Here is an 11,672-nt window from a genome sequence, read left to right on the forward strand (position 1 = left end):
CATTCCTGCAATATTCACACTCCCCTCTTATGCCTGGAACTTCTGCAAACCCCAATAGGCTGGTGGTTCACACTTTTTTTGTCCAAAACCATCCTCAAAAATAACTTCTTCTGCAAAGCACCAATCAGGACCCTATGAAACAAGTCCATAGACATAGGGTAAGAAGGTAGAACATCCTTCTTGGCTGAATCATGCTTTGGGTCACTCAGACAAATCTCCCAGAATTTTGTCTCTGGCAACAGAATTCATCCCACTATTGAGTAAAAGCACTAGTGGGTTTTTTGTTGCTTAAGTCCTACTATATTATTTATATTGCCCACTCTGCTAGACACTTTGCAAAAACACAATACAACAGTTTTAATGGTTAGTAGAAAAGTAAGTTTATTAATACTTCTTCTCCCCATCCCCCCAACTATCATTTAATATGATTTATAATTTCTAAACTTAGTTTTCTTTAATTAAAATTACCACCTTAAATTTTATGACTATTTTCCTGTTCTTGTACTGATTCAGCCTTCACATCTTCAAACTTATATAAAATTTCTCCTTAAAATATTTACTAATTTATGTTTTCCTTATGTTGTTATATGTGATTATATATTTTTCAGATGAGATTCAAAATGAGCTGGAGAGATATAGAAGACTCTTCCAAAGAACAGGAATGGAAGCAGAAGCTGTTAAGGGAGAACTTGAGTGAAAGAACTGAGAAAAATCCAGTGATAGCTGAATGTAGCTTTTGGGTAGGGCAATATAAAAATGCATGAAATAAGCTCAAAAAAGTCCATGCAGGACTTTTGGAACACAGAGAAAGGAGCATTGTAACTGAATTTTGAAATAAATGCTGAGCCCGTGCATCTTCTGTGTGGATGAGGAGGAGGAGGCAGGACACACAGGAATGAAAAATTTTCTAGGAAGAGAAATTAAGTCAGGGAAAGGAGATGGAGGCAATGACAAAAGACTGCAGAGGGATGGAGGTAAGACAGTAGCAAACAGTTGCTGACAAAAGGAGAAAGGAATGGAAAGAACCTGAAAGAAGAACCAAAAAAACCCCCCTAGATATACATTTTTTACTTATGAACAGTACACTGAATTCATGGCAGAAGTCTGTATCTTTTTTGTAATAAAGGGTCGAGAATGCAGGGTTTGGATTTTTTTTAACATTACTAAAAATAAAACCAATGTAGTTATTGGAGATTAAATAAACAGTATTCACTGCTTACCAAAATATTATTTAATAGAGAGGCAGATGCATATTAAAATCAAACCCCAAAAGTCAAATGCTTTGTACTATGGGCATTTCCCAATTTCCCAATACTTAATAGCATCTTGCTTTATAGAATCAGTGCTCATTGGAATCAAAATCTTAAAACCATAATCTATGAATATGAGCTTTCCCCACACTGGCTATTAGAATTAATGAGTAAAATACAACAAAGTTCTGCAATTGCACAGAGTTTCTTTATAGAACTCAGCATGGTCTTTTTACCTTGCTCATTTTAATTTGCTGCTCCTTATTAGAATAGTGGGTTATTAGACTCAAAAGTGCTCTGCCTGATGCGATTCCAAATAACCAACAGTCACTGTAGTTATAGAGATAAAATAGAATATTGAGGGAAATAATTATACCTGGCAACATAGTCAGATTAAATGCTCAGCTGTGTAGACCCAGGCACAAGACAGGAACTGAATTAGAACTCTAAGGCTGTGTCCAGATGAGCGTAGATGTTTGTTTCCCCAGGGACAAGAAGCAGCAGTACACCTTCTGCCACTGCTAGTTGACCCCAGAGAACGCCTGTGCCAAGTGCCCTCCGGCACATGGCAGGTTACCCTGGGTGGGGTACGGGAGGCTGGGGCCAGCAACTGTGTTGGCCCCAGCACCCTTACTTGGGGTCCTGGGGACCTCATGCAGCTGCAGCCACAGCAATCCCGCTGCTTGGAGCCTGGTCAGCAGCCAGAGCATGGCTCCGGCAAGCCGGGCTCTGGTTTTGGGCAGCTGCCCCTGCATGTGCTATCCTGCATTTTTTGTGGGGAGAGTTTTTATAACTGGAGCTCCGCCGCCGCCGCCCGCGTTTACGTTTCAGTGTGGGGAACACATGAACATGCGGTGTTGCACTCGTCTGGACACAGCCTAAGAGCACATACCTTTATGCAGTGGCATGTAGTTGCCACAGCAATAGCAGTGGCACAAATTTGTGCCACTCCCTATTGCCGCTGTGCGTGCCCTTGTATGTGGGGTATGTATGTCCTGGGTGGGGTAGGAAAAGCTTGGACCAGCACCTGTGCTCACCCCAGTAGCCTTACCTGGGGCCCTGGGGGCTTCCCAGGGCAGCAGTGGTGGCAATCTTGCCCCTTGGGGCCTGGCTAGCTGCCTGGCCAGGCTCCTTTTCTGGTGGCGCATGCTGCTGCTGCACATGTTGTGCCACTTTTTTCAGTGGTGGTTTTTTTGACACTGGGATCTCCCAGTGTCAAAAAAATGGGTACATATGCACCCCATGTAGTTTGCAGTGTTTCAAACTGCTTTGAGGCACAAGTTGCATGTGTGCACTCATGGGTACTTACATGTATTACAGTTCATAGATTTCATAGACATTAGGGCTGGAAGGGACCTTGAAAAATCATCGAGTCCAGCCCCCTGCCCCAAGGGCAGGAAGTCAGCAGGGGTCATAGGATCCCAGTAAGCTAAGCATCCAATTTACTCTTGAAGGTGTTCGATGTAGGTGCTTGAATCACCTCTGATGGCAGGCTGTTCCAGACCTTGGGGGCTCAGACAGTAAAGAAATTCTTCTTTATGTCCAGCCTGAAATGGTTTTGCAGTAGTTCGTAACCATTTGACCTCGTCATCCCTTGGGGTGCTCTGTTGAACAAACGTTCCCCCAGATCCTGGTGAACACCCCTGATAAACTTATAGGCAGCCATCAGATCACCCCTGAGCCTGCGCTTTTCCAGGCTGAAGAGTCCCATGGCTCTCAGCCTCTCATCATAAGGTTGTTTTCCTGACCTCTGATCATGCTAGACTTGGTACTGGCCACAGGGGATGACTTGGTGAGGGATATGCAGGTACAAGGTAACCTAGGGGATAGTGACCACCAATTGATAGAGTTCACTATCTCGCGAAAGGTGGGGAAGATAACTAGTAGGGCAAAAGTTCTGGACTTCAGGAAGGCCAACTTTGGTAAACTCAGGAAATTAGTTAGGGAGGGACTGACTAGTAATAGCCTCGCAAAAATGGGAGTCCAGGAAGGGTGGGCATTTCTCAAGGGACTAATCCTGCAGGCATAAAAAAAAGACTATCCCAGTCCACATAAAGGTGGGCAAAAAAGCAAAGAAACCCTCTTGGCTAAGCAGGGAAATCCAGGAGAGCCTGGTGAGGAAAAAAGAGGCCTATAGGCTGTGGAAGCAGGGTGCACTCACCAAGGAGGAGTTCATCTGCTTGGCTTGAGCCTGCAGGGAAGGAGTGAGGAGAGCCAAAGCGTAGATGGCACTTAGGCTGGTGACAAAAGTAAAGGATAACAAAAAGTCATTTTTTAAGTACATAGGCAGCAAAAATAAAGTGCAGGATAACTTAGGACCACTTCAGGATGAACAAAGACAACTGGTAATAGATAGGATGGCTAAAGCAGAGATTCTAAATGAATACTTTGCATCTGTGTTCCTGGACATGAATACAAATACACATCCCATTAAGACTTTAGACATGCCCAGGATAGATACCAACCCACCAACGGTTCATGCAGACCTAGTAAAGGGGCATCTGGAGGGGCTAAATGTATTTAAGTCAACAGGCCCGGCTGACTTGAAGGTATCCAGCCTCGCAAGGTGTTCCTTCACAAGGTCAGCATTGATGGAGGGTAAGGAATCTCCCTCACCCAAGCCATCCCGTCCTGTAATGGGCAGGGGCGTCCCTTTGGACTGGTGAAAAACCGACGCGAAGTACCCATTTAGCAAGTTGGCTTTTTCCTGGGCATCAGTTGTCAGTTGTCCCATCTAGTTTAGCAGGGGTCCAATGTTGCCCTTGCTTTTCCTCCGGTTCCCCACATATCTAAAAAAGGACTTTTTATTGTCCTTGACCTTGTAGCTAGCTGGAGTTCCATGGCCGCCTTGGCTTTCCTGGTTTGCTCCCTGCAGGTCCAGACCAGTGCGGAATATTCCTTCTTGGAGGTGGATCCATAGTTTCATAGTTTCATAGTTTTAGGGTCGGAAGGGACCTAATAGATCTTCTAGCCCGACCCCCCGCCAGGGCGGGAGAACAACAAAAGAACCCTAAACAAAAAAACGGGACTCAAATGAGTCCAGCCAGGTAGGTATCCAGCCTCTTCTTAAAGATCCCCAGGGTAGGGGCCAGCACCACCTCCCTTGGAAGTTGGTTCCAGCTCCTAGCCGCCCTAACTGTGAAGTAGTTTTTTCGGATGTCCAATCTGTACCTCCTCTCCATCAACTTGTGCCCATTACTCCTTGTTATGCCAGCGGGGGCTAGGGGAAACAGCGTCTCCCCCAAACCCTTCTGGTTCCCCCTAGTGAGTTTATAGACGGTCACCAGGTCCCCCCTCAGCCTTCTCTTGTGGAGGCTGAATAGGTTCAAGTCCCGCAGTCTCTCACTGTAGGGTCTGCCCTGTTGTCCCCGGATCATGCGGGTGGCCCTCCTCTGGACCCTCTCCATGTTGTCCACATCCCTCCTGAAATGGGGCGCACAGAACTGGACACAATACTCCAGCTGCGGCCTGACCAGCGTCGCATAGAGGGGGAGGATCACCTCCCTGGCTCTACTCGAGATGCACCTGTGGATGCACGACAAGGTCCGGTTAGCCCTGCCAACCATGACCTCGCATTGTCGGCCCATGTTCATCTTGGAGTCAATAATGACACCAAGATCCCTTTCCGCCTCCGTGCTCTCAAGTAGGGAGCTCCCCATCGTATAAGTGTGCTGCTGGTTCCTACTACCCAAGTGCAGCACCCTGCACTTGTCCGTATTGAAACACATCCTGTTCCTGTTTGCCCACCCCTGTAACCTATCCAGATCCTTCTGCAATCTCTCTCTCCCTGCTAGCGTGCTCACCTCCCCCCAAATTTTGGTGTCATCAGCGAATTTAAACAGGTTGCTTTCCACCCCAACATCAAGATCGCTGATGAAGAAATTGAACAGCGCAGGCCCCAGGACCGAGCCCTGGGGGACTCCACTACCCACCTCCCCCCAAGTCGAGTATGATCCATCCACCACCACCCTCTGAGTGCGACCCTTCAGCCAATCTGCAATCCATCTGACTGTGTAGGCATCTATGCCACAGTCGCCTAGTTTATTAATTAGGATGGGGTGAGAGACGGTGTCAAAGGCCTTGCTGAAGTCCAGAAAGACTACATCCACCGCGACACCTGCGTCCATGGCCTTTGTGACCTGATCATAAAAGGCAATCAGGTTGGTCTGACATGATCTCCCCCTAATAAATCCATGCTGATTGCCCCTGAGCATCATTTCTGATGCCGGCCCATCACAAATGTGCTCCTTGATGATCTTCTCAAAGAGTTTCCCCAGGATTGAGGTAAGACTGACGGGCCTATAATTGCCCGGGTCCTCCCTTTTCCCTTTTTTGAAGATGGGGACCACATTAGCTACCTTCCAATCGTCTGGCACCTGGCCCAAGCACCACGATCGCTCGTAGAGCCGTGCCAGGGGCCCTGCAATAACCCCAGCCAGCTCCCTCAGCACCCTGGGGTGGAGAGCATCCGGACCCGCTGACTTGAACGCGTCCAGCCCCTCCAGAAGCTCTCTAACCCGGTCCTCCCCAACCTGAGGTCTGAAGGCGATCCCCTCGCGTCCGGCTTCTATCACAGCAGGGAAGTCCCGGTCCCTGCACAAGAAAACGGAGGTGAAGAATTGGTTAAAGAGGTCCGCTTTATCCTCTGACGCAACCACCAGATTGCCCCGCATATCCTGCAGGGGCCCCACATTACCCGGCGCCTTCTTCATCCTCCCAATATATTTGAAAAAGGACTTTTTGTTATCCTTAATCCTGGACGCTAATCCGAGCTCTATCTCCGCCTTGGCCTTCCTAACAGCCCGCCTGCAGGCCCGAGCAGAGGAGGTATACTCCTCTTTGGAGATTACACCCCCCTTCCACCGGGCGTACGCCACCCTTTTGGCAAGCAGGCATTCCCGGACACCCTTGGTGAGCCAGGGGGGCTTTTGGACACTCCTGCCCGCCTTGCTTCTTGTCGGGATGGACACCCCTTGGGCCCCGAGTATCGTTTCCTTAAGGAACGACCACTCCTCTTGGACGCTGAGTTCCTCTGCCCTCAAGGACCCCAGTTCCTCTCCCACTAATCTCCTCATCTCACTGAAGTTGGCCCTCCTGAAGTCTAGGGCCACCACCTTGCTGCGGGCCCTTGACACTCTACGCTGGATGGTGAATTCCAGCACGCGATGATCACTATTGCCCAGGTGGTCAAGAACCTGGAGGCCTCTTACCAGGTCGTCGCCTGCGGCCAGGACCAGGTCCAGCAGAGCATCTCCTCTGGTGGGACTGTGCACCTCCTGAATCAAGTGGAGGTCCTGCAACTCGGCCAAGAACCTCCTGGAGCGGTCCGTCCCGGCTGACTGCTCCTCCCAGCAGATGTCCGGGTAATTAAAATCGCCCATGACAACTACATCCCTTGCTTTTAGTGTCTCCGCAAGCTGGCCTGAAAATTCCCTGTCCAGCTCCTCCTCCTGATTGGGGGGTCTGTAATAGACCCCCACCGTCAAATCCCTCTCGCCTTGCCCCCCCTGGATCTTGACCCAGAGCACTTCAGCTCGCCCTTCCCCTGACCCCATACTGCTGGCAGAGGATGTGTAGTGCTCCTTGACATAAAGTCCCACCCCCCCCCCTGATACCCACAGGCATGCCAGAATAAGGAACATGGCTTTAAGTGAAGAGGTAATGTACAGGAAGAAAAAGTAACTATAGTATACTACATACAAGTAACTTTTTATATGTGGTTACATGTAGTTACCTGAAAGTCTGACCAAACTTATAGAAGTGATGCCACCAAATTTAATATTCACTTGTGCAAATACCTACAATGCAAATATCCAAATGACAAAACCAGCATGCACATGCTGATTAGGTTCTCAGAGCATATACTTGAGTTTATACCATTCTAGGCCCTTGGTGCTACTACCATTCAGATATGGCCAAGCACTCTTCCCATGAGAGGTTTGGGTACTTGAAGTCTCCCATGACAACCATGCACCGGGAGCATGTGACCTCAGCCAATTCCCTGGTGAAATCCTGGTCAAGATCTTGATTCTTAGTGGGAGGTCTGTAGTAAAGTCCCACCATTGTGTCCCCTGTGCCACGTTCCCCACGGATTTTAACCCAGAGGGTCTCCAGTCGTCCACCCTGGGTGCCAATGTTCATAGATTCCATAGACATTAGGGCTGGAAGGGACCTCGGAAAATCATCGAGTCCATCCCCCTGCTTCAGGGACAGGAAGATAGCAAGTGTCATAGGATGCCAGCAAGATAAGCGTCCAAATTTCTCTTGAAGGCATTCAATATAGGTGCGTGAACCACCTTCGGTGGCAGGCTATTCCAGACCTTAGGGGCTCAGTGAAGAAATTCTTCCTTATGTCCAGCCTGAAACGGTCTTGCTGGAGTTTATAACCACTTGACCTTGTTGTCCCTTGGGGTGCTCTGGTGAACAATCATCCCCCCAGATCCTGGTGAACACCCCTAATAAACTTATAGGTGGCCATCAGATCACCCCTGAGCCTGTGCTTTTCCAGGCTAAAGAGTCCCATAGCTCTCAGCCTGTCGTCATAAGGCCTGTTTTCCTGACCTTTAATCATGCGTGTGGTTCTCCTCTGGACTCTCTCAAGCTTCTCCACATCCTTTTTGGAAATGTGGAGCTCAAAACTGGATGCAGTATTTCAGCTGCAGCCTCATCAAGGCTGAATACAATGGGAGAATGACGTCCTGGGATTTGCTTGAGGAGAAGCATCTATGGATGCAAGCCAGCGTTTTGCCTGCTTTACTAGCTGCAGCATCACATTGAAGGCTCATATTCATCTTGTGGTCAATCATGACCCCCAAGTCCCTTTCATCCGCAATGCTAGTCAGCGTTAGATTGACCTAACCAGGTTTAAGTCAATATAAATGCCTAATTGTTTAGGCATTTAGTGGGCTTAAATCATCCCCAAGTGACACACCTGTTCTAAGTTAGTTCACCCAAATAGGTGAACTAAGTTTGAATAAGATCAGGTTAACCTGGTATCAAAGATGCCTGTACGTGTTTGCAGTACAGCCATGGGGCTGAGAAAGCCCAGATACTCACCCCAGCTCTGAGGTTTTGCTATTCCCTCCCCTTCCAACTCTGGCTAAGCTATTTATTAAACAGTGGCAGCTCTTTGCTTAGAACATTTTCTTTTTTCCCTTATCCCCCCGTATGTGAGTTCAGCTCTACTGCTGATTCAAGTATCCCTGCCTTACCCATATCAACCCCCAGTGGTAGTAGAAAAATCAACAGAGTTTGTACTTTTCATACTGTGTACCTGAGAGAGCAGCATGTTTTAATCCTAAAATAAAGTTATATCTAAAGAAAATCTTGCAATCTATTCTCTCTTAAACATTCAGACACTATACCTAAAGGATTCTTCTCCTCAATATACAAATGTCTTACTATCCCACTTCACTCCATACCCTTAAACTATTCTTTAACCTGGAGTACTGGTAAACACAGGTAGCAGTTAAAACTTGCCATTATTCTGTTTTGCAATGTGCAATCTTACACCAGCAACTATATAAAACTAAATAAAAAGGTACAAGTATAAAAGACCAACTGGCACTTTTGACTGGTCCTCTAATAACAGAGGATATAGTTTCCAGATGGATGATAGAACATCTGATTTTTTTTTTTTTTACCAAGCATGGAATGTAAGTGCCAACAACAAACATGTTTCAGCACAAAACTTTGCAATGTTTTAATATGTAGTGAATTTCATGGGCTAAGCAATCATTTCTTTTTTAAAGATGAAATTTTTGAGGGTAATAAAACTGATGCTGTGGAAATGGTAGTAAAAAAAGAAGGATTAATAATAGAGCTGCAAATATTTAAGGGAAATGTATTCATTGAAATATGATATTCCAAGAAAGAAATCTGAGACTTCACTTAGTGTATGAATAGCAGATATCTTAGTGAGTGGGGAAATGACAGCATAAGGAGCAGCAGACATATGATCAAATAAAACCACAAATGAGCCTGATTTTTCCATCTACTGTAATCAGTCACGTAGACCAAATTAGAATGGTAGTATTTTGAATTCACTTTTCATAAGATTGCAGAAGACCAGGTATAGGGCACTCAATAATCAAACCCAAAAAATTCTAAAACACAGCATTCCTATCTGATGAGAATTAACAGTTACATGTTTTCAATTAGTATAAAAATAAGAGATGAGACTCATTCACTTATCAGTCCTGAAGGGAAAAAAAGAGAACTTGGCTGGTTCTGCGTACTGGAGCACTGCTTGTCCAAGCAAGGTGAATTTCAGTATTATTATGCATTTCAGAAATCAATTGGAGTTCTGTCTGAATGAGGCTTGCAAAATTGGAGCCAGGATTTATATTTATGTAATTTCTCAACATTACTTTTTGCACATACTGGATAATAATAATAAAAAGAAAGAAAGAAAGAAAACACCTATTGTGATGCCTTAAACATGTTATAGGCATTCTTCTATTATAGTACAGCTTACTGATCCAAAACTCCCCCCCCCCCCCCCCACCCCCCGTCACCTTTCAAAATTCCCAAGGTAGCTGATATTGTGCAAAAGGTCACATGACAATTATCCTTTTCCATTGTTAGGAACTACAGAGATAGTCATCAAGGCTAAGTACAGACAGTCAAAAAGCCCAAGGCTGAAATGAGTCTATCTTTGCAGGTTAATCTAAGGTGCGTAGATTGAACCAATAAGCAAGTGAACAGACATTCATTTTTGATTCTGGTAATGCAGCCACATGCCCGCAGTGGCTCAGACTAGGAGCCAGAGGGGTGCTAGAGAATGCCGTCCTGCTCAGCTGAAGCAGACAGTTTGGGCCAAAGTTAGCCTGCCCATCCTGTGAGAGAGGGTGTACAGGGAGGTGCAAAGCATCCAGGAATGCTGGGGGACTGTGAGTGAACTTGAATCTGGAGGGGATCTGGGACAGATGTTCAATAAACCATTTTAACCTAAATCAGTTCAATCTGATACTATATCTACCCAGGTTTACCTTAAACTGGTTTTGGCCATTTTGAAAGTGCTTTATGTGCACTGAACTTCTGTTGTGTTACAGATTTGAACTGGTTTCTGATCACTTATACTAGTTTGTGTGTCATTTCTGTCCCTAGCTCAAAAAATCAAAGTTTTGAGATAGACATTAAAACTAGAATTGGCCACATGGGGTACAGACAAGTTCTTCACAGAAGTCTTTAATATTAGCGTATTTGCTTCCACATTCATGGATGACAGACAAAACATTGTTCACATTCAGATCTTTACAAACCAGGATGTACACAACAGCAATCATTAGGGTTACTCCGAATTTATATCAGTGTAAGTAATATCAGACCAAAGTCTATTAAAATCTATTTATTATATGCACACATTTTTCATAAGATGTAAACTGAAGTCTTCTCCCAACAAAAGTAAACTATCTCCCATTGTCCACATTCCAAAACTTTTTCCAAGCATACATGCCATTAAAGTCTGCCCATACGCATCACATATATTTCAGATATTTAAACTTAACTAATGCTATGACAAATTTCAGTCATCCTGGTACAGAGACTTTTAAAAAAAATAAGAAACACCCTACTACGCACATTTAAATGAGTGGCTTGGATGGATGATTTTCATTGTGAATTTAATTTATTGCTTTAGAACAGAGAATGCCCTAAAGCATGTGGCTGTAGGAATTATGAAAAGGATGGAATTAAAAAGAATCAATAAAGTTATCTATTTGAAAACCTATATAAATGCTATACTATACTAGATCATATTTCTTTTTATTTTTAGTTTCAATTCATATGGGTATTAAAATCTCAGCTGCAACATAGTGAGTGGTCAGGTTTATTGATAAAAAAATGGACTCTTTAAAGCACAAATTGTATTTTGTTTAGAACACAATAGTGTCAGTGGTGTCAGTTCTTTGAAAAAAAATCAGGACATTACAAAATTACTTGGAAATCGGAGATACTGGTGTGTCTACATGTTCATTAATGCGCAGTAGTTACTGAGCATTTAATTTAGAACTTGCTTAATGAAGTACTAATTGGATGCAGTGTAACTCATGTTACTGCATATTAGTGCTGATGCACAGTATTTTGGTGACACTTACTGTGCAGTAGCCTAATATCACTGTACAGTAGTGTATTAACATGGTTTTTATGTGGCACACTACTGCGCAGTGTTATTAGGCTACTGTGCAGTAAGCATCTCATGCACACATGCCCACTGAATCCTATAGATAATTATAGTGCAAACACTTATGAAAGTTACCACATTAAATTGTGAAGTGAACTCACCTACCTTGATTCTGGTATCACAATCCTAAGGAGCTTCAGAAAGAGAGAATCACATTGATCTTTGAATCGGATTCCACACTGTGGTTGAAAGAAAAATAACATAGACTGACAGCATGATACAATTTCCCCTTGACTCAG

Source organism: Alligator sinensis, unplaced genomic scaffold (assembly GCF_000455745.1).
Source record: "Alligator sinensis unplaced genomic scaffold, ASM45574v1 scaffold512_2, whole genome shotgun sequence".
Taxonomy (NCBI): Eukaryota; Metazoa; Chordata; order Crocodylia; family Alligatoridae; genus Alligator; species Alligator sinensis.